The sequence below is a fragment of the Belonocnema kinseyi genome, chromosome 4 (assembly GCF_010883055.1).
Source record: "Belonocnema kinseyi isolate 2016_QV_RU_SX_M_011 chromosome 4, B_treatae_v1, whole genome shotgun sequence".
NCBI lineage: Eukaryota > Metazoa > Arthropoda > Insecta > Hymenoptera > Cynipidae > Belonocnema > Belonocnema kinseyi.
In genome coordinates, this window is record NC_046660.1 from 75,068,572 (window position 1) to 75,093,037 (window position 24,466).

Consider the following 24,466-nt stretch of genomic DNA (forward strand, 5'->3'; position numbering starts at 1 on the left):
GTATTCATGTAAAAATTATTCTCAAATAGGATATTATTGGAAAAAATATGCCAAAAAAATCCTGAAAATAAGAATATTTTCCTCCCAAACCCAAGCATATTATATTCCAGGGTTATACATTCCTAAGCTGGAAATCTTATTGAAAAAATCCATTTCAGACGAGTTTCTGATTCAACAAATTATAAATTAAAAATTCCTACAAATCTATATATCTGTTAGTCTCGGTCGTAAATTTCTATGAAAAATGAATATCCATTCATTTTTTCCTGTTTTTTTTCTATTTGACGTATTTGTTTTTTAAAACTGATACGCCACTTCATATTTTCTCTAACAAACTATCAAGCAAAAAACAGAATATTAGTAGTCACATAGATGCATCATTATAAGGATTAGTCATCAATAAGTGCAAAAAAGATCGAGTCTCACTGACCCTGGGAATCCCCTTCCAATTTACAAATTGTGCAACCTGACAACTGCCTCTACCTAATCTTCACTGGATCAGTTATTTTTCTAAGAGAGTGAATTTCAGTCTATAGTTAAAAGTGTATGATTGAGTACAATTTAAAAGAACTTCTAATAGATAGTGCATTAAGTATTTTCTCAAAATATTGAAATGATAAATAAAACATGTTTTTAAAAGTCAGCAGAACGTATTTTAAATTTCAAGTTACTGGTGTTGTTGCGTCAGCGATGTGTTACGCTTGACCGAATTAAAATCACAGGATTTTTGTGGTAAGAATTAATTTAAAAACTTATTTGGTATATTATGCATTTAAAACAGGAGAATTTGAAGTAATTTTTTGTTCATTTTTTATATTCAGAATGAAAGAATGTTATTATGTAGATAATATTTCTGTTTGCGGTAAGGACTTTATTTGAAAAAAATTAAAAGATGTTAATCCCCGTCATACGATTTTTTTGTTCAAATATAGTTTATTCTATTTTTGTTATTGAATATCACGCATTTTTTGTGGAAAAATATAAAAGGGGGGTTTATTATTATACATGAGCAAGCGCAATCATTATTTATTTTCTCTTATGGAATTTTTCAATAAAAATTCAAAATTAATATTAATACAACAATTTTGACTTTAATAGTATTTATTATCTGAAGTAATAGAAAAGTAAGTACAATATTTTTTAAATTTGATGTCCTAAGTTCATAATCTTTATATATAATAAATAGGTAACCAAGATTTTCCATTTTATTTGAAAAATACCAATTACCCACGAAAAGTACTCCATGTAACCTGAGACTCTTCAAATTTTTCTTCTTTGAAATATATATTTTTTCAATTTAAAAACAAATTTATGAAGAAAAACACTAATACGCTCTAAAATAGTTAAAAGATTCTAAATCTTGTTCAAATTAAAATCACTTTTCTTTTAAATTCCCAATTTTTATGTGAAACACTAGCACAACATAAAGTTGCTAAAATCCGTCTAAATATTCTTTTGCTGCAAGTTTTTTAAAATAAAAGATTTCAATTTCGACAAAAAGCACTAAGATAATCAAGAGTTTTGAAAGGTGTTCAATTTTGTTTAATTGATATTTTTTAATAATTACAATTCTTTTTGAAAATTAGAACATTTTTTGTTCACACTGAAAAAATTGACAATAAATTGTTGCACTATATAAAAAATTTTAACGAGACAATGAGCAAAAATATGCAATTAAAAGATTTTCTAAAAACTCAAATTATTAGTAACGTGAATTTTTAATAATATTAATCGAATACTTCATTAGAGTTGCTATAAAAAAATTAGAAAAAATTTTCAATTCGTTACGATTGTTTTTGAAGATTACAATCTTGTTTGTTCAATGTAAAAATAATGAGCAGTTGTGTTTTGCACGATAAAAAAATTAACATTTACACGAGAGATGTGTAAAATATGCAATCAAACTTCTTTTGAAACGCAAAATATTGGTAACATGAATTATCAAAACTACTAATAAAATATTTTATTAAAATTGTGATCAATATATTTGAAAACAGTTTGAATTGATTGCAATGGTCTTTAAAGATCGCAATCTTTTTCGTTCAGTTTGAAAATAATTGACCAAAAGTGTTGAACTATAAGAAAAATTTTTTATTTCAGAAAAATATATAGAGTAAGTATGTTATCAAAAATAAGCAATAAACTATTTTTTAATGAAAATTAATAGTAATGTAAATGTTTAATTGATATTATTAAATCAAGTAATTAAACTTGTCAATTTTTTTTTTAATTTATAATTCGTCACAATTATTTTTAAAGGACGCAATATTTTTTGTTCACATGGAGAATTATTATTAAATAAGTGTTGCAATATAAAATAGTAAGAATTTAATTTAAGTCAGGCATTATTCTCTATTTCGCGTAATATTGGAATTTTCGATTTCCCGCATACTACTTTCGATAAGTAAAAACAAAATGTCGAGTCCTATTGAAAAGTCGTTAGTAGACGTTTTGTCGGATTTTTCGAAAGATATAATTTCTCTTAAAGCCTTTTTTCTGTATTTTGTGTCTTTTGGTTCAAAATTTGAATGTCATTGTGCCAAATGTCGGCCCATTCCAATACTTTTTTAATCATGTATGATGAGAAATGTAATAAATTATAACAAATTCGTATCTCTTTTTTGGGTAACAACTTTCGTCTATCAATTTGCTTTCGTACCTTTGGCCGTTTTTGAAAAAAAATTTCATTTTTATTTTTAATGACATTTTTATTATTAACACCAATAATATGCATCCTATCAAAAAGTGTATGAAACAAATTTCTAGAATTTTTCGGGCAAACAATTTTTATCAGATCGTTTTTTTCATGACGTGCGTTGTTTTTTCAAAGGTTTATTTTTAATTTTCTATATTATTTTTTCCTGAATAAAGCAAAACCTACGCGTCCTATCATAAAGTGATTATTAAACAATTTTTAGATTTTTTTCAGCATCACAATTTTTGTTCATTTATCTTTTTTCTAATATTTTGCATAGTTTGACCCAAAAGTCGATCTCAATATTTTTTGTACCATAAAAATTTGAATTTTTCAAGAAAATCCAAAAAGCTGTTAAGATCATCTTGTAGGGCTTTCAAAAATCAAAGTTTTCCTTATCTTGACTTTTTGTCATATCGTATTTTTTTGGCTAAAATTTTGATTTTTGGTTGATTTTTCAAATCTTATAAATGCTATAACTTTTATCAATTTAATTTCATTGAAAAAAGGCATAAAATATATTGGTTGATTTTCTGAGTACTACTAACACCCGTACATAAAATTCTTTATTCTTCAAAAAAATAGTCAAAAAAATTTTGAAAATGTTCTTACTTTTTGCATTTTTATCTCAAATAGCTGGTAAACGAACTTTTTCTTTATTTTAGGACCTAAGAAAAGTGTGCCAACGGTCGAGTTGATCAGCTTATTTTTACAAGAGTTATCGTGTTTACCGACGGACGGACAGACAGGCGCAATCGTAGAAACTTGATTTTCGGATTCAGGGGGTCTTAAAACGACGAGATCCGTTGAAAAGGTGTGGTTTCAAATTTCGGACAATTCTAATACTTTCACAATCATGAATCATGAGAATGCAATAAAAAGAAAACTTAATTGAAATTTGCACTTTTCACAGCTTACAATATTTACTTACGTCAATGTTGAAATTCGAATTTTGGTTTTGTAGAATTATTATTGGTACTCTCTGAAAAGGGTAATCGTATTCAATTATCTAAATATAATGTATATAATCTCAAATTGTGGAAAGTTGTAAATCTTCTTCGAAGTCTATTTTCTTCAGTTAAATATACCAATAAAAAGACACTAGCATTATCCAAACATATTTAATGCTTCTAAATCTTATTTCAATTATGTTTTTTGTTTTTAAATGACAATTGTTGTTGTAAACACTAACATAACCTGAAAATATTCAAAATTGAAAATCTTGATAGTGATTTTCGTCTTAAAATACAAATTTGCGTGAAAAAAATTACAAATTAACATTTTCAGAAATTGAAAACATTGGCAACTCGCATTTTTTTATTTGAAGATTTTAAGTCTTACTCATTTTTGCTGGAGGGGTTGCCCTAATGTTTAAAAGTATTATGAAACTTCGGAAAATCTGTAAGGGAGTAGGTGGCGTGAGTAAAAAGCTTCAAATAGAATATCCTCCACATTATGAATAAAATATAATGTTGAAGTTTTTACTTTTTATGAAGAGGTTCACATTTTCAGAGAATACATTTTATATTCAGACCATTTATTTTTTGTTTTTTGACGAAACCAATCATATTATTTATTTCTAAATAATTTGAATTTACGTTTGATAGCCAAAGTTTGAGAATTTTCGTTAAAAATATTCAGAAAATAGTACATCCCAATTTCGAAATTTAGGAGAAATAAGGAAAATCAATTATAAGACTCATTTTCATTTATGTCTCCTCTTTCACATAAAATAATACGGAATTTTTTGAAACTCAATTCATGTCTAATACGGTGGTTCAAACTTTTGTCTAGAATTGTCGTTGATCTCCCTCCACATATTTTTTCAAGTGCACAAAAAAAAAATTTTTTTAATGTTATTTAGGGGTCCAACAAGTCCGACCAAGTTTAACACGTATTTCCCATAGGAAAAAAAGAGAATTTTGTAAATTGTGCTTCAAGTTAATTATATAAGGTGTATAGAAGACGTGTTTATAATGGGTGTTCAAAATAAATTACCATTTAAATTATCCCGATCAGTCTGTTTTCAGGGTCTAATAAAAACCCCATAAGTCAAAAATCAGATTTGCGAGTTTTAAGCGTTAATTTTTTGTTTTTCCGTTTATTTCAGTAAAAATTGTTTCTAGTGCGTAAAAAATTGCTTTCTATTGCTGTGTACTTATTGCAATAAATTGTTTAAGCAATGTACTATTTTCTACAGAAATTTTCTCGTGGAATAGAATTAAAAAGCTGCGATTTTTTCTGATTTTTTCAATTCCCTTACAACTTCTTATTCGGAGACACGAAATCATTAAAATTAAAAAAATAATTCCTTAAATAATTAATTTTTGCTATTAACAAAAATAATGTATTAAAAATAAAAAACGCTAAAAAGTTGCGGTTTTTTAAAAACCTTTCACTTTTTGACAAACTTTCAATTAGAGTAAAGCAATAATTAATAATAGGTTAAAAATCAAAATTTTATAAACAATTTATTATTATTTTTAATAATATTCTCTTCGAATAATGCTGTGAACTTGCAATTTTTTCTCGTAATTTCTAATTTTTTATCGATATATACTTTCAAGGGAGGTCATAATTAATGCAACTTATCGAAAAAAGATAATTGTTTGAAGAATTGGTTATTTATTCTGTCTATCTTCTTTTATTTTAATTCTCAATGCTTGCGGGTTTTTCTGAAACCTTTAACTTAACCTTGACTTTCTATTTATGAATAAATAATAAATTATCTCAAAAAAATTTATTTTATAATCAATCTCTTTCTTTTTTGTGAATGTATTTTTCCAAAATAGAACCCGATATTTTAATTAGTGGTTATTAATAGTCTTTTTGCTTAAATCCATTTTTTAAGCAATAAGAAAAGAGAAAAATACTCAATTTAAAACAAAAAATTGAATACTACTATTCAAAAAATCATTTTTGTTTATGTTCATTAATTACACATGCCCACAAAAAAGTGGTTTGTTCGAGAGATCAGAGTATGGTGCTTTTACGTATTTTGGGGCGCCGAACACGAATCTGACATCAATTTTTCCCCACCACGTCAGGATTTGTCCCTAGACGGAGAAAATTCCCTAGTAAATCAACTTTTCTGTGTATAAATTACCCTTGTTCGTAAAATCACCTGGAAATAGAACAGGTACGATATTTTTATGCATTTTGGGGCGCTGAATACGAGTCTCAGACTACTTTCTATCCAGCACATCGGGGTTTTCCCCTAGAGGACGAAAATTCCCTATAAAATTTGTCGGGTATGAAATAACCCTTGTTATTCTAATCGTCTGGAAAATGATCAGCCATGATATTTTTATGTATTTTGGGGCGCTGAACACAAATCTGACATCTGTTTTTCGAGAGAAAGTCATGATTCTCCCCTATACGCGGAAATTTTCTTATAAACCAAGCATTGTCGGGTATGAAATAACCCTTTTTATTGAAATCTTCTGAAAAAAGATCAGGCATGTTGTTTTAAGTATTTTGGTGCGAGAATACGAATATGAGACTAGTTTCTCGCTATCACGGAGGAGTCTCCCCTAGACGCGGAAGATTCTTTAGAAAATCAGCTGTTTCGTGTATAAAGTAGTCCTTGTTTTTGAAATCATCTGTAAAAAGTTTAGAGCATAATAGCTTTATGTATTCTGGTTATCTAAATATGAATATGACATTAGTTTACCCTCATCCCGTCAGTGTTTTATACTAGACGCGAAAAATTCTCTAGAAAATCAGCTTTTTTATACATGGAATACTCTTGGTATTAAATTCATCTGGAAGGTGACCCGAAAATCATATCTTGATGTATTCTAGTGTTCTGAATGCGAATCTGAATTCGCTTCTTTCTGAGCAGGTCAGGCTTTTCCCCTAGATAGGTGAATTTCCTATGTATGGAATTCTCGCGGGTATGACGTCACCTTTATTACATTGAACATCATATATATAATGTAGCCAGGTCTTAATAGCAGTGAATCGAATCTGATTTATCCTTCATTAGCTCTAGATGCTCCAGCAGAATTTGAAAGGAGGGGACTAAGTCTACTTCAACATGTTTTTTTATCGATTGTCACACTGAAAGTACGTTTAACATGTGTTTTTCAGGTTTCCATACTAGAATTATAATTTTATTATATTGTTTTTCTGGTCTTACGCACACGCTTATCGCTGTCATATCAAGCGAGTGGTTTTCTTCTTCTCTTTGTGCCTTTTCTCTTTCAATCTCTTTTCAATATCCAGCAGAAGTCTGGCATCATATGCTCATCCCATCGTCCTTGATACCAACGCTCCTCTGTCTTGATATTCTGATACCTTCTTTCAGTTTATTTTCCGAAATAGCAGGAAATTTATGATCTAAATAAGCTAAGCATTGACCGTCTTTGGCTAGCGCTTTAACAAATTATTTCAACAATTCAAGCTTTATATGAAGGGGCGGCAAAAGGCCTTTTGCAGGATCGACAAGTGGTTCGTTTATCAGATTGTGTGAGTCTGGAACCAACTCTGATATTGGTGTCCAATCAATCGGCTTATAATGAGTTTTCCTATCTCTACTATCCCAGAGACATAAAGAGCATAGGAATTTAGTATAGCCCGATCGTTGTCCAATAATCATAGATGGAATCTTGAGATCCCACAAATTTGTCAGTTATGCTCTTTGTACCTAATTTTCTTCAGGACTACGTCAATATTAACATATTCTTCTTTCAATACTGTTGAGTGCGCTACTGGTATCGGTACATATTCGTTCGTATAATGGAGCAACTCTGCCTTCAGACTAAGTTTTGATGAATTTAGAAACAGCCTCCATTCTTTACCTCTGTACGAATTTGTCTTTAGTTTATTTATCAAGCCTTTATATCGATACAATAAAATAGACCTGCATCCCGCGAGAAATATTCTTAAATTTCGTATCTCTATCTCGCTAAAAAGAGACTTTCGTTTTGCTAGATAGCAAGTTCTTCTTTCTCAACCTTGAGGCTAGTAACTCGGCTCTACTTTTCTATAACCCTAAATCCCTAATGAAATCATTAAGTTTTTATTGTGAGAAGGTTAGTGGTACATAAGACTTAGATGAAATGTAATCCTCATCATCTACGGAATTTGTTACACCATCCGTTTCGTAACATCTCTCGTACTCTTGTTCTGAATAGTCTTCACTTTTCACTCCACTGATAGATGCAATGATTTTAGATACAACTTCTACTACATTCTCAGCATCATCAGATAGAAGCGTCGGCTTTATTACGCTAGAAATATTTGCGTGAACTATTTGAAAAATATTGCGACTATTGAATCCTGCAACATACGTCATACAGAAATAGCAATTTTCCTCGCCTTTCGGTTATCCCCATCTTATAGGATTCTTGAATTTTAGTTTTGATCAACCTCTTTTTCATTCCATCGGTTCAACGAAATACTACAAGTACTACATATTAAATGCGGGGACTTATTCCATTTCTTGATGAGTCACCTGAAAACCAAAGAAATTACTATAAATACCTTTCATCTTGTCTGAAGAATGTCTTTGCCCTTCATTTTATACTCACCACAAATGTAGCAAAACGATGGACGCTCGCTATCAATTTGTGGAAGGCATTCGGGAGCACTTCATTGTTCAATGGTGATTTTAACTTTTGTTTTGTTGGATCCATGAGAGTATGAAAAATCCTGCACAATGGGGATCCTGTGCCGATTGCAAGTGAGTCCACCCTCCTAAAGGTGATAACCCTTATAATCCCTAGGTCTAAGTATAAGGGCTTTCCGTCTTTGACGAGGACATAGTCAACTCGACGTCGGATACACCTTGGCTTCATCCACGCACCCCAATGCCCCTGCAGGGCTGCGCGCCGGACAACGCTGGAGGCTATTACCTTAGTGGACTGGAAAACGAATCATTCTACACATCCCTTTGCAGGGCTGTTGTCATCTACTCTAACATCCTCCAAGGTAGCAGATTCAACTAACAGTAGTGCTTTTTCAGCTGCAACTGTACCATTTGAAATTTACGAGAAACAGGTTTTTCTCTTCAAAGTTTAAGAATCGTCAGATATTCTTAGCCCGCGATCAGAAAATCGTTCGTTTATCAGCTCTAAATTTTCTCAGGCTAATGGGAGTTTTTTGGATCTAGAGGAAACCTTAGAGGGTTAGCGAAAATCGGAGTCCAGATTCGTATTCAGCATATAAAATATAAAAAGATACTATATTCAGCCCGATTTCCAAATTAATTCACACCTAGTAATTTAGTACACGAAAACCTGCCCCAAAATACATCATGATATGGTATTCGGATCGCTTTTCACATTAATTAAGTAAACAGGGTAACTCCCTATACGAAAAACTTGTTTTTCTAAGGAAATTACTACATCCAGGGAGAAAACCTGAGGTACGGAGAGGAAACTGATGTCAGATTTCTATTCAGCGCACCAAAATACATAAAGATGCAATGCTCGACCTATTTCCAAACGATTTCAAAACCAAAGGTAATTTCATGCCGGAAAACGCTAATCTTTTCCGAAATTTTACTCGTCCAAGGGGAAACCCTGAAGGGATTGGAGGAAACCATTGTTAGAATCATACTGAGAGCACCAGAATACATAAATATATCATGCTCTCACCTGTTTACAGACGATTTTAATATCAAGGGGAATTTCATATAAGAGAAAGGTGATTTTCTAGAGAAATATCCGCATCTAGGGGAAAACTTTGATTAGCTTGGGGAAAACTAATGCAAAATCCGTACCTAAAACCCAAAAATATAAATGTATCATGCTAGGAAATTTCCGCGTCTAGAAGAAACCCCGATGTCTTAGAGAGAAACTAGTTTCAGAGTCTTATTTGGTGCCCCAAACTACATAAAAATATCATAACTGATCTGTTTCCAGATGATTTTAATACCAAGGGTAATTTATACCCAGAAAAGTTGAATTACTAAGGATTTTTCCTCGTCTAGGAAAAAATCTACACGTGCTGGGGAAAAACTAATGTTAGTTTTGTGTTCAGCGCCCCAAAGTTACGTAAAGGTACTACACTCTGATCTCTCACACAGCCCATTTTTTTGTGGGCCTGTGTTATTTGTCCATGATTAAGAAGTTAAAGAAAAGCTGCAAATTCAAGAAAAACCGCAACTGTCTAGCATTTCTCTGACAGAAGATCGCGATAAATGACTTGCATTAAGTATTATTTACTAAACAAAAAGTGGAGCATTACTAAAGGATAAGATATTTATGAACAATAATAATTCCTTTAAACAATTATGTTTATCGACTTTAATTAATTATTCCTTTTCTCTATCGAAAACGTTAAAAGAAAGTTGAAAAATCAAAAATAAATTGCACTAACATATTACTGACAATAAAAGTAATATTGTATACATCAGAAACAATTTGTAATAAAAGAAAACCATAAAAAATAATAACGAACCCAATAAACTCCCAAAACCCAATTTTTCATTTATGGGATATTTTTGGAACCCTATAAAACAGACTTATGAGGCTTAAATTTTGAAAGTCATTTTGAATTCGTATTCTATGGCTAATTATAAAGAGAAATTTTCAAGCTCAACTCTAATTTTGACGAATCTGAATAAATACTACATTATGTTGCAAGAGGCGACAGATTTTTCCCGCGGGCAGTAATTGCCCGAGGCAAAAGTCTAATTTCTGCCCGTGTTGCATGTACAATTTTATTCCAGTCGACCGTGCCTACCTTTTGGCCCTGAAAACAGGGTCCAACACATTTTTCTCTAGCTTTGTCTGAGGCTCAAATGCTGATTGACTCATTTTTACATTCGCATCGCAAATTTTACTGTCGCCCCACTAATTGTACTTTCGCCCAGCAAATTTTACTTTCGTGACGCAAGTTTTACTTTCTTTTGGGTCATTTTAATTTCGCCCCGAAAATTATACTCTTGCCCCGAAAATTTTACTTTCGCCTCAAAAATTCTAGTTAAGCCTCACAAATGCGGTTTACGTGAAATATATGCTACTATCACCCCTATTTTCTGGAATAAAAGGTGGTCATTACGGTTGAGTGAATAATAAATTTACTAAAACGTCTTTTTTTTGTATAACGAACTCTCAGATACACCAAACCCTCGGTTTGAGCCCAGTGTTGTGTTTGCCTGCAAATAGCTTGGTCACTCACTTAAGGGAATCCAAACGTAAACATTCAGGGCCGTCTGGATCATTTCGGTTGGATTTTTCCGTAGTAAAAAATATTTTTTAATCATGGGGCCCTAAACCGCGTATCTAGTGTACTTATTTTGGTAACTATAAACAGATTCTCCTTTTAGTTTTCTGTCCTTCATAGTAGGTTCGAAATCTTAGATTAATACATGGTTTGGTGTTCAATCGTACGCTTTATTATTATAATTAAATTAGTACCGAAGTTTACTCCACAGTGTTACAAAGGTGCAATTTGTCTATTTGAAATTGTAGGCTAAAGAGCCACGCAAGTGTAAAGTAATCATTAGTCTTGTTGCCTCGGAAAGCTCGAGTCGACGGTTGGCAGCGCGTAAGTTGATTCTAAATTATGCAAAATGATTTGCATTTGTGGTTTCGACCCTTGACATCTTCCATACGTAAAAGCAATGTAGTTGCACGCTCTTTCATTTAGGTTCTATCTACTATTTACGAGAAAGTAAGAGCGGTCAAGTTAATTTTTTCATTGTTTTTAAATTGCTGAGATAATATTTCAATATTTAATTAGCTAGCAATCATGATTCGGACAACATGCGCGCGAAAGATTTCTTATGAACAGTCAGATTGTTAATGATATAAATCTAAAAAATTGCAGCGTCAAGTTCAAACAAGTTTTCATCATATTCTAGTTATGTAAGACTTTCAGGGTCGTTAATAATAGTTATTTTTAATAAAAAGGGCATAACGAACCCAAACGAAACTGCGATGAGAATCACATTTATTAAACCCCACCTTTGTAAAACAAGTGATGATACAAAAAAAATCCCTATGCGAATTGAGAAACATTCCTGCTTTTTTATGTTTATAATAATATTTTTATGGCATAATTATTATATGAAGAGATAAAATTTTCAAAAATATTTAAAATTTCTAAAAATTGTAGATTGTTTCAGTTTTTTTTCAATGTAAATTTACATTTTTGAACAAAAATCATCATCAAGATACCCAATTTCTAAAAATCTTAGCCCACTCTGTCGGCTTGCGAGTTTGTTTCCCGCCTCGCACTCTGGAAGAGCCTCGGCGGCCTGTGGAGCGAACACCAGCCTAGCAGTTATAAGAAAAATGCAAACCCTTAGGGCACACATTAGAATCTTCCATTATACTGTAAATTGGTATTTTTAATTTATAATTATCAGATTAAAAAGTCTTCAAAAATTTATTATGTTTCAGTTTTGTTTACGTTTTTTTTACCGATTACTGACTTTTTAAACAAAAATAGTTAGACTTTAAAGTCTTACTTTTTCTGACCAATTTTAAGTTAAGCTGGCGTTTTACGCAAAGAATTGATATTTTAAAATTCAAATAATGACCAGATTTTAAACGATATAACAAGTTTTTACTATGTTAGCGTTTTTCACCGGAAATTGGTATTTTTAATAAGAAAAAAAAAATATTTTTTTTCTAAAGAAGATTCTCTTTAAGAAATATTAGGTATTACGGCCACACGTAATCGGAAGTTGAAGTTCGCGATGGATTGAACACGACAACGCACAGTGGGAGAAAAGGCACATTTTTTGGACAACAATCGACTGACAGTGCAATTCTCAACGGATTTTGATTTTTTTTTTAGAATTGAGCGTGACGCTACGATTCTACGTATAACATTTAATTTTGTCATTTTTATTTTGACTTAACAGAAATTTGTTACTTAACAACAAACTTACAACTTTTTGTTGCTAAACTTTTCCATGGTACCATTTATTCTAAGGCTTTGAAATATATTAAAAAAGGTCATAAATCAATGTAAAAAATAATTTAAAAAAGTATAAATTGGATGAAGTATCAAAAAAATTTTAATAATGTTATAAACAAAATTAATTAACACAATACATTTTTTCGTGATTTGCAATGATTAGATAATTTTGACCCATAGCTTTTGTATGACGTATTTTAGATAATAATGTGCGCTTAGAATAAATTAATAATAGCTAATTATTTCCAATTATTTAAACTATTTTTATAAATAAATGCACATTTTGAGAAGTTTTTGATGAAAAGGCCTATAAACAATTTAATAAACGAATGCGTATTTTGATTCTTTTGTTTATTATTAGGCTTGATTTTTTTTCGGGATTAATTAGAAGCGTCTTGCAAAATATCTATGCTATTATACTCTTAATAGTGACAGAAAATGATAATTATTTAAACGATTTTCATAAACAAATACACATGTTCGCGTAAACCCTACATCTACCATATAAACCCCAAAACCAAAAAATCCTGACCCAAAATCAATTAGACTTGCAATAAATCAAATCCAATCGTCAAGAAGTCTTAGGAGTCTTAGGAGTCTTAGGGAAAACATTTTAAATTGATTCCGCTAAAAAATCAAGCCTTTTCATCAAAAAATTGTCAAAATGTGTATTTGTTTATAAAAATTGTTTAAATAATTGGATATTATTAGCTATTCTTAACTAATTGTAAGCGCACCTCATTATCTTTAATGTTTTATACAAAAGCTATAGGTCAAAATGAGCTAATCATTGCAAATCGCGAAAGAATGATTTTTGTTAATTAATTTCTTCATAACATTATTTTAAAAAACTGTTTACTCTAACTTACTAAGAAACTATTTGTAGTTAGTTTTTAAATTGATTTATGACCTTTTTTAATAAATTTTTAAAGTCTTAGAAGAAATGGTATCATGGAAAAGTTTAGCAACAAAAAGTTGTAAGTTTATTGTTAAGTAACAAATTTCCGTTAAGTCAAAATAAAAATGGCACAATTAAATGTTATACCTGAAAGCCTTATGGTCAATTCTAAAAAAGAAAAATTTAAATTCGTTAAGAATTGCACTGTCCGTCGACTTTTGTCCAAAAAATGTGCTTTTTCTCCCACTTTGCTATTTAACGAATTTCTTGTTCACCCCGAGGACACGGAGCGACCTAAGGATCACCGCATTCTGCATTTTCACCGCAATTTGAAAACCTCCTTTCCATTTAATTTTTTTTCTGACTTTTCTTGTAGTTTTTCACAATTTGTGTAAAGCTAGTTTACAATCCTCTCCCATCCCTCCTAAAAAACCATTAGGACTACAATTTGTGTCACAAATTTTCCGTACCAAATTAGTAATTTTGAACCAAGCAAATTTCTGTTTAAAATATTTATTGTTGATAGAAATCATAAAAATTCATTAAATTTCAAAGAATATTTAAAATATTTGAACAATAATAGGTTATGTTAATATTTTCGGTAAGAAATTCGTATGTTTCACAAGCATTTTAAAAGGGTTTAGTAAAATAATTTTTTTATTTAGATTTTGATTTAAAAGCTATTTGAGAATTCTCAAAGTTTTTAAAGTGTTTCGAAGTGTTTCAAAGAATATTTAGGAGTTTTGAAACACTTTCAAAAATAATTAGTAATTTAAAACAATTTCTGAAAATTGTAAACAAAATATCAATTTTTGAGAGTTCTAAATAAAATTGTCAAATTTTTACAAAGGTTTTTGAAAGATTTAAAGGTAATAAACCAATTTTATTTAGATTTACGGGAAAATTAAAAAATTTAAGTTTAAAAGATATTTGGCAACTTTAGAAGTTTTGAAGAGAATATAAATATTTTTAAATCCTGTTAAATAAAAAACGTGTCTTTCAAGTTTACTTAGTTTGTAGTTGAAAAGTATCCCTTTGTTTGAAAATTTATTAGCCCTAATAAAAGATTACACAATTTTGTGGAAAATTCATCTTATTTGGTAGAAAATTGATCTATTTGGTTGAATATTCGGTTGAGAATGATTTTTTTTTAAATGAAGATTCAACTATTTTGTTGCATATTTGCCTTCGCATTTGGCGAAATATCTTCAACAAAAAATTCGAATTTAAGATCCTAAATCTATAGAAGTTTAGTTTTCAAGCCTCAAAAAAGAGACTATTTTCGAAATGCAGATTCAAAACTATAACTTTAAATAAAAATATAAAAAATTTAATTTTCAAAAAGTTTAAAAGTATCAACTTCCAGCCAATGATGAAGCGATACAAAAACAAAGCAAAAATGATTAAACATAGGACCAAGTGGATGAATAAATGGAAGGATTATTATTAATTTATTTTTCAATCATGAAATCGTTTGACTAAAAAATATTTGCCTTTCATTTTTAAAATTGCTCGAATATCATCAAGATACTGCTTTAAACGACGATTGAATTTATGAAAATTAATTTTTTTGAATGCTCTTTGATATTTCCGCAGGTTATCATGAAAGAAATTTATGTATTTAAAAATATATAATTGAAAATCAGCTAAAATTTCCTTTGACATATATTTCATTACCTCTGAAATTCCGAGGTTAACTTTTTTTTTATCGTTCTTTGACATATTATGCGGTACAATATTTCGTGTCTACTCTTGTGAGCTCAAACTCATATTTCAAAGGTAATGAACTTTCATTATGTTGATTAATTTATACAAAAGCGTATATTACGTAACTTCTGCATATGGACGTGAAATTTTCAATTTGTGAAATTCACATGTTAAGTTTCCTGTAAAATTGATAAAATTTCCAGATGATACTTTTTAATGAATTGGATAATATTAAGGACATCCGTGAAAGGAAAAAGTTTTTTAATATTGATCTACCCAACCAGAAATAATTTTTCTTTTTAAATTTAATATACAAGTTTTTGCCTGATGGCCCTTGCAGTTTTTTTCTGATCTACTTACAATTTGTCGTGTCTTTCATGTGTCACAGTGTTCGAAAAATCATCCCTCATATAGAACATGTGCTCGTGTTTCCTTTGAATTCTGATAACGTCACTATATATAGGTAACCTTTCCAATTACGGGAATGATCGATAGACCCGAAGTAAAATCTTCACAGTGTGCTTGTTGACATCGAAACTGGAGAAAATCGGCATTGAAAATACGAAAAATGGTTTCGTTTTTCGTCATATTTGTAATTAATAAGTTTATCTAAAAATGTGTGCTAGTTTAGCGAAAGATCTTGCCATAAATATCAAACAGCTGCGCTTATTATTATTGTGGTTAAATATTTTGTTTGTAAATGTAACAATTTACAGACTAATTAGGGTAAAATTTTTTAGAATATCGACTTCTAGTAAATAATGCTAAGGCACTGTCTGGAGTTAAGGAATTTCAATTTAAAGACTAAAAGTGAACTAGTTTCAATCTAAAACATTAGAAAGTTTAAATTTGTGAAGAAAAATCTAAAAAACTTAGGGAAATTAATAGAATTGGGTTGTACGCATTTATTCTGACTAGATGTGTGACCTGTAAAAAATGTTGTAAGTTTTCTTCTGCCTACTCCTCCATTTATATAAAAATTAATTAAACGATGTCTAATTAAATTCTGAACGTCAACAATCACAACACACTTTAATTTATTTTTGAATAAATCGAACAGCAGATAAAAAGAAACTAAGAGCAATAAGTTAATTGAAAATTTGAAAGTCCCTCATAATTATGTTTAAAAATTATTTAGAACTCAGATTAAAAATTTTTATATTTTAATGATTACTAACAGGTTTTAATTTCTAAAACTATTTAGATTTCATCCAAAATAGAAAAAAATGTTAAGTAAAAAAATTAATATTACAATCTTCAACTTAACCTTCCAATTTGCTTAATGTGGACGGACGTCATAATTTCAAGAACAAAATATTATTACATAAATTCGTCTCTTTAGTCGAAAATTGAACCATTTTGTTAAAAGTTCGACTTTTCCGTTATAAAAGAAATTATTTAGTATAAAATTGATGTATTTTGTTGAAAATTCTTCTTTTTTTTTGTTAGTCTTTTTGGTACTCTTCCTAATTGAAACTTCTTTTTCTTAGTTGAGAATTAAACATTGTTTTGTAAATTTGCTTATTTTAGCTTCAAATGCAAATATTTGATTTGGAACTTATCCTTTTTAGTTGAAAAATTATGTAGTTTGTTAAAAATTGGTTGGTTTTGCCTAGTAGAAAATTAATTTTTTAATCTGTACAGTTCTTCATTTAATTTTTTATTGAAAATTAACTTTTTTCGATTTAAAATTTTTTTTAAAGTTGTATATGTTTTGATTTTAAGTGGCTTAATTAGAAACTTTTGGCTTAGATTTTAAGATTCTTATTTTTTCAATTTTAGATATTTTTTACTGAAAACTGGTATGTATTATTGTGCAATTCATCATATCTTAAATTGAATAATATTCTGTTGAGGTGTATTTGAAGTAAAAATGCATGATTCTTGATTTTTATTTAATTTTTTATATTACAATCTTCCATTTAATCTATGATTTTTTTCATTATTTTAACAGCGGCTGTACTGTAAAACTAAAAAAAATATGATACTAATCATTCAACCTGAAAGATAGTAGAATCTTTGTTCTTGTTTCAATATTCCCAGATGTTTATTGGCATTTTATTATTTCCTAATTCTAATAGATTCGAATTTAAAATTTAACAATGTCAGACATATTTATTAATAGTTTTCGGTAGCAAGTGACTTAACTGTAGATTTTTACTGAAAGCTGAATTTTTGTTGATGAATTTTGGTATGGTTTAGTTTTGAATTTTGAAGTCTTAACATTTAGAAAGTTATTACTACAAACGTACTGCAATTTAAAAGTAAACGATGGCCAACACTTTAATATAGAGTTGATGTTAAATTTTTCTTTATATCAGAACTCGATAAAATATTAGTCAAATATTTTAATTTTAAGTGGTAACACTATTTTAGTCTTTGAAACGCAATGCAGTAAAAAATTGATATTTACAAATGGTCAATTGTGTCATGTTAAACAACAAAGTTTGAACAACAGAGGCCAGCTACTATTTCATTTCTACGATTTGTTCTATGCCCTGGGCAGCTGGGACCTTTTTTAAATTACAACAGCTCATACATCTAGAACCATGAAATATTCTGGAAAGGTCGAGCAATACATTTTTGTAATCAGTAATCTATTTTCAATGGATGGCGGTACGGTTGGAAATAAAAAATTTGACTAACAAAAAATTAAATCTCAATTTGTCTATAGAAGTTACTGAACGCAGATCTCATTATTGTGTGGACATACAAAATATATAAAATAATTAAAAAAGAAAAAAGTATTTTCTCATTTCAAGAAAGTAACCATTTTAAACAATAAGCTGCTCCTTCATTTTACTACTTGTTATTCCGACACTCATTGTCATCGATCTGAAGAGAAAAGGAACGTTTTATGTTTTTCCGAAATACTTTTTTTTTTGGAGTTTAGGATTTATTAATTGAAACTATTTGATTTTCACCCTCAAACTGCCCTTATGTCTAACTAACAATAAAAAATGTTCTCCAAAGTTTAAAGGTTAATAGCTATAATTTACAAGCTTTTACAAGTCCCGTTGACATGCCACATCGCGCCTTCAAGATTTCGTGACTGAAAAATCCTTTATTCTGCACGCGATTGTTCAACTTCAATGTATTTTTTTCACTGCATAATAGACCCTTTCCCTTGAATTATGTCAATTTTGAAAGAAGAGTGATTCCTTTTAAAAAATCCAACGGGTAAATAATTATTAATCATTCTTTAACGTGCTTTGCTTTAATATCATTTTCAAAGACAGAAATCTTCCCTTAATATTAAATTTTAATGCTTTAATTTGACACGAATGAAATTTCCTTTTAAATCTAAGATTAAGAGGATTTCCACTTGCTTTGAATTTTTTTAACAAACATTATTCTTTATGCAACAAAGTTCATCTAATTTTTCAGTGAAGCAATTATTTTTCTGTAAAAAATATATTTTTATGTTTTAAAACAAAACAAATTTTAAGGCAACGTTTTCTCCGAAAAAGCGTAACTGACTATTGAATTTAGTCACATCAAGCAGAAAAAAATTATTTTTAACTGTTATTTTTATTTTGAAAAATGTTTTTTAACCTCTACATCTTTTACTTGAGGAAAAGTTGTTCTCATAAAAATATGACATAGGGAATCTGTATTATCACAGGAGTGGTAAATGACCGATCAGATAAGATACAAAAAAAAATGTCTTCCCTTGGCTCCGCTTCGCTCTGCTGGGAATCGAACTCCGGTATTCCGACTTCCGGTCGGGTGCTCTTCCCAGTAAACTACTGGATAGATCAAAAGAAGAATCTATTTTCACAAACATGCTAAATAACAAGCTTTACTCTTAAAACGTCATAAATCTAAGGTATCGGAAATCTATATTATCATAGGAGTGTTAAATGACCGATCAGATTAGGTACTTATCACATTACGTGAAAATAGATATCAAGACTATCGATCTAAGGTACCTCTCAAATTCAGACTTTTGCGTTTTTCTAAAATTAAAAATATTCAATGTTATTTGTGAAATAAAAATCTTTTCCCTTCGCTCCACTGGGAATCGTACCCAGGTCTTTTGATTTCCAGTCGGGTATTCTACCCATTAAGCTACTCTGGAGATCGAAAGAAGAATCATTTTTCACAGACATGCCGAATGGCAAGGCTCTCTGTTAAAGAGTCATAAATATAAGGTATAATTATAGAAGTATGGAAGTTATTCCATAGTAGTGGAAGTGAAGCTAGGAGAAAGATTAGTAGTGATCTAAAGCGTGGTAAGGTACGGGGAGGGAAATAAAAACTTACGCCTAAGATATTGAGTTCTTGAATTAGGACAACAAAAGTTTAGATATAAAAAAGCGAACCTATTCCGAAGAAATCATTTAAGAATTTTGAGGCTTTAATTTCACAGGTTTTGAAAATCGATGGCAAGTGAGAGGAGGGAATTCGGGGTAAGTAACGGGAATTAGATAAAGTAATGGCGAGGGGTAGAATATGTAATGAGGGTAAGTAGGCCAGGGGAAGTACAGAAAGATAAGGGAGGGATGGAAAGTGTACAAGGAAGAATTTAGCGAAAGGTTAGAAAATAAAACTATAGGAGCCACATTTAGGAGAAGAGATTAGAAGTGAAGGAGGGTGCGAGGTAAGAGATTATAAGGGAAGGGTTAAGTGACAATTAAATTCCTTTACATGAAGCTGAAATATTTACTTTCTACAATTTAATTCATATAAGGATTTGTTTTTTTATACATGTACCACATTTACTTCAATAAAAGTGTTATTGATAAATAATTAATTTTCGTCGCACGTTTTCTTCGGTAGGGGATGTGAGGAAAGGAGAAGTATAGTCAATGGGAAGAGGGGAAGTAAGGAAACTGAGGGCAATTAAGGAAATTAAGGGTAAGTTTTAAAGTTAATGTAGTGAAATTAAGAGGATAGGATGCTGGTTAAGTAAGGGGAAGTGTGTAGATAGGAAGTGATGGGAAAAGAGATTAGAAGTGCAGGGGGATCCGAGGGAAGAGGTTTTAGGGGAGCGTTTGAGTGACTATTATATTATTAATATCAAGCAAAAATATTCATTTTCTACCATTTAATTCGTATAAAGATTTGTTTTTTCAACCTGTACCACATTTACTTCCAGAAAAGTTTTATTTAAAAATAATTCACTTTCGTCGCACGTTTTCTTTGAGAGGGGAAGTGAGGGATGGGGAAGTATGGTTAGTGAGAGGAGGGAATTCAAGGAAAATGAGAGCAATTAAGGAAATTGAGGGTATGTTATATTAGTTAATGTAGTGGAAGTAAGAGGATGGGATGTTTCGTAAGTGAGAGAAAGTGTGGAGGTAGGAGGTGATGGTAGAAAATGTATGAGAAGTACAGAAAGAGATGGGAAGTGCAGTAAGAGACTGGACAGCGGAGGAACAAGGGAAATGAGAATAAGAGCATTATTAGATAACAGGGATAAGCGAATTTTTGTTATGAAGAATGTTTTCTATTGCAATTTACTATCAAATTTATGTAAATAAAGCCAAAATATCCTTTTTTATAATTTTTTTAATATTGAAATTCTTTTTAACCCTTATCACTTTTACTTAGAAGAAAATTGTTTCGTAAATAATTGTCACTTTAAAAGTTTTGAAGCCTCAGGCAGCAAGTCTTATAGAAAGAGAAAAGGGAGTCAATGCATAACAACAGAAGCAAAAGTAGGAGAAGTAGTGGGCAGTAAGTTAAAGTAAGTGAAGTGAGGGTGAGTGGGAGTAGTAGAGGTAGTAGTGGAAGTGATAGAACCTAATGTATGGAAATTAAGCGGGAGTATTGACTAGTAGAGAAAGTTAAGGGGTGGGGTACTGGATGAGGAATTGTGAGTAGAGGGGTAGGAGTGCAGGAATGAAATTGAAGATATGAGGAGTGGGGGAGTATAAGGAGTGTTCGAAGATGAATTAGAGGAGGCGAATTGAGGAAAAGTAGAGCAGGGAAAAGTAGGGGAAGAATTATAAAGTGATGGGGGATGTCAGGGGTGGGAAAGTGAAGAAAGAACGAAAAAGAGGGAAGTGAGTGGAGGATAATTATATCCAGGGAGGGGAAGTAGGGGAAATGAGGGAGAGACTCTCCGGTTACAAACGTTACAACGTTAGTTGATGTTTTAAAGTATCTTTCTGGAGAAGAGATTAAAAGCGCATCATATACTTTAGGATATTACAAGTTTGGTAATGTACTTTATTCCCCAGAAGGCTGCAAAGTTACATTGTACACATAGTGCTATGTGGGTTTGAGATCGATAGAAAATTTTCATTTACAATGTTTTTCTGAACCATGGGGATGGTGTTCTCGCTAAGGCTCTGGGGTATTTCTCCATTCCAACAGAAGAAGCGGGGAAAATACCGTAGATGATAATGTATCGATGCTGCGTGGGCTCGTAGAGACACGAATTGTTTCTCCCTTGAAACTACCGAGACTCGGATTGCGACGAAATAAAATTCTCGTAAAAACTCTCCAAGCGCGCGTTCATTGCTCTGGATGATTCCATCATGAGTCGTTCGATGGACTAGATTCCTCTTGGAATAATAATCATGACCTCGTTTCCTGTCTCTCTTGTTATTATTCAATTTTCTTTATTTGAGACACACGGATTCATCATCTCAATTCCAATATTTATTGTGGCGAAATCTGAAACTAAACAATTAGAAGAGGTTTTTCATCAGGGAGAGAACTTTCCAGTCTAGTTAGATCATAAATGTTTACAAAATGTTTTAGAAATTTATTTTTAAGCAGGTCTTGCTGAAATGAAAACAAAATTATATTGGGTGAATATTTATTGTTCAAAGAGCTGCAATGTATTTTCAGGTGAAAGAATTAAAAATTGACGATTTCAGCAACAAAATTTCATTAAGAACCAAAATTTACTAAGTTTCAAAATTTATATATTTCTTTAGACTCTTTCAGGGATGTTTCCATAATAAAATTTTCGGTCCATATATTTTAAGTAGAAAATTTTCCTTGGATTATTCTCCATGATATTATTTTTTTTCAATTACTAAATTATTATATTACTAATACGATTGACAAATCAAAGCCATTATCAATGAACTTAAGATATATAGCATTTAGTGATGTCAATTAAATCATTTTCCCGATTTATATTTAAAATAAAATAACTATATACCGAAAAATACATAATAAAATAAATATTTTAAAATCTGTGAAACTCGCCGAAATTACATAAAAAATGAAAATATTTGAAATCCATCATAATCACTTAAGAATCATTACAAATCTGTGAAATTCCACACGTGTTTTGGAAATAATTTGAATGGCTTCATAATTTTTTCACCAGTTGAAATGATCTAAAATTCTTTGAAAATACTTCTAATGTTTTTAAATATATTGGGGTCTCTATAAATATCTTGAAATCCCTTTATTTCTACATCCCTTAAATTTTTTTATTAATTTATAAAATCCCTTGGAATGTTTTAAAGGTTATTGCAAATATTTTTAAAGTGTTGTTAATATGCTGATATTGTGAAAACCCTTGAAGTCTTCTCAAATTGGTTCAAATTCATAAGCCATAATATTCTTTTTAATCGAATAATAATTATTTAGGCTCAAAGTCCTTGACATACGTTAAAAATTCCCGGATATGTCTTAAAATTTACTGAAATATATTGATATGACTTGAAATATTTCTAAAATCCGAATGATCTAATCCTCGGTATTAAAGAAAGGACATTAATTATTGATAACTTTTTTTATTTAATAAAATAAAGTTTTATGGTTTCATTAAAAAGACAATGTAAGTTCTGCGTTTGCGAGAAATGTGAAAAAATTGTTCTTCATAACGACTACAAGTTAAATTAAAAGTTGTAAACAAATTGAAAGTTATGAGCCGGTTTCAGTTTTTAATTAAAAAATGGAAAGAATAGAGAAAATTAGAGATCGCGCCACAAAAGGCGCAAAAAATAGAGGAAATAGTGCCATTTTTTAAGAAACAGGAAAAGGACTAATCGTTTATTGCTGCATATAGAAAAAAAAACGAATTGATTAATTTCCTGAGATCGCGTACAACTGAAATCAGTTAATAAATTTGATCATTCACAGTGTTCTGAAATCGTAAATTTTACTTTTCGTAATCTGTATATTTGCCGAAGTTTTAGAAACTTTTTATATTTTATCTACTGAGTTTCAATAGAAGCATAACTCATCGCTATGAACCTCATATATTTAAAGTGAATTTATAATTTTTTCAATTATTATAACTGCAATTTTTTTCCGACGGCTGAAAATTATTATGCGCTTAAACATTTAAAACTAAAAAATTGGGAAACCTTAGCAAATATGAGGGTCAGGGTCATGTTTGATTTTTATTCATGAAAGCTTTTGAATTGTGCTGCAAATGCATTTTACATTTTTAACATAAAACATTTTCCAGACCACTAAAAAGCTTTTAAAATAATGTATATACGTAGCTTCATAAATTAATTTTAACTCATTTCATTCCTTGAAAGGTTCCTGACGATTCTATTCATCGCGTTTTCTTGGGAACTAATTAATTTGGTCAATTATACGTAACATTATTTTTAGTTATTAATTCTTTTAATCAAACAATTTTTCTCAATAATATTTAATTAAAACGTGTCAAATCAAAATGCAAAGAACCGTCCAAGGATCAAGTAGCTCTGAACTTGGCTGGACACGTAGAACGTTCTTAATTTTGTTTTCAAAATTATGCTTTATCACCTTTTTATATTTTAGCTTATAATAAAAATATAAGCTACTGAAATTATGTAAGCCTGAAATAAATTTTAATATTTCATTCATTTTTCTGAACTGTTGAAGATTGCCATGCATTTCACATTTTCAGCATGAAAAAGTTTTCAAGTCGCACATGAACTTTCAAAGAGAATGTATAGAGATTTTAATCTTTATTTTGAGAATATGATATTCTCGCAGATAAAAATAAAAATGCGAAGGAGTGCGAGACTAAGCACTTGGAAATATTTTTCAGATTATAAAAAAGGATTAAAATTAACTTTTTTTTTTAAATTCTCTTATATAAAAATATTGAATCTTCTGAGAGAAGCTTATATATTCTACTCAAACAAGAAATTTCAGATCAAATATCATGTAATTGCAGAATTTTCCGACTGAAAAAATACATGAGATTGAAAATAACTGAAGGAAAATAACAAAGGAGGTAACAAAAATAATTACAAACGAACATTATCCACTCGAAATTGTAGTGTTAACATCCAAGGTAGATATGCCAATTTATTTTTGGATTCCTGTTAGAAATTTGTAAATAATTCATCCAAGAGCTTAGTCATGTTCAAATA

The 24,466-nt window shown here is 30.2% G+C and overlaps 1 protein-coding gene across 1 annotated transcript in view; it reads left to right on the plus strand.

The window, feature by feature from the left end:
• The first annotated feature begins 478 nt into the window (after window positions 1-478).
• Window positions 479-24,466, plus strand: part of LOC117171960 — a 48,838-nt gene continuing 24,850 nt past the window's right edge. The window contains exon 1 of the mRNA XM_033359648.1: window positions 479-732. The gene's annotated coding sequence lies outside the window, so the exon portion shown is untranslated. The remainder of the gene's footprint in view (window positions 733-24,466) is intronic.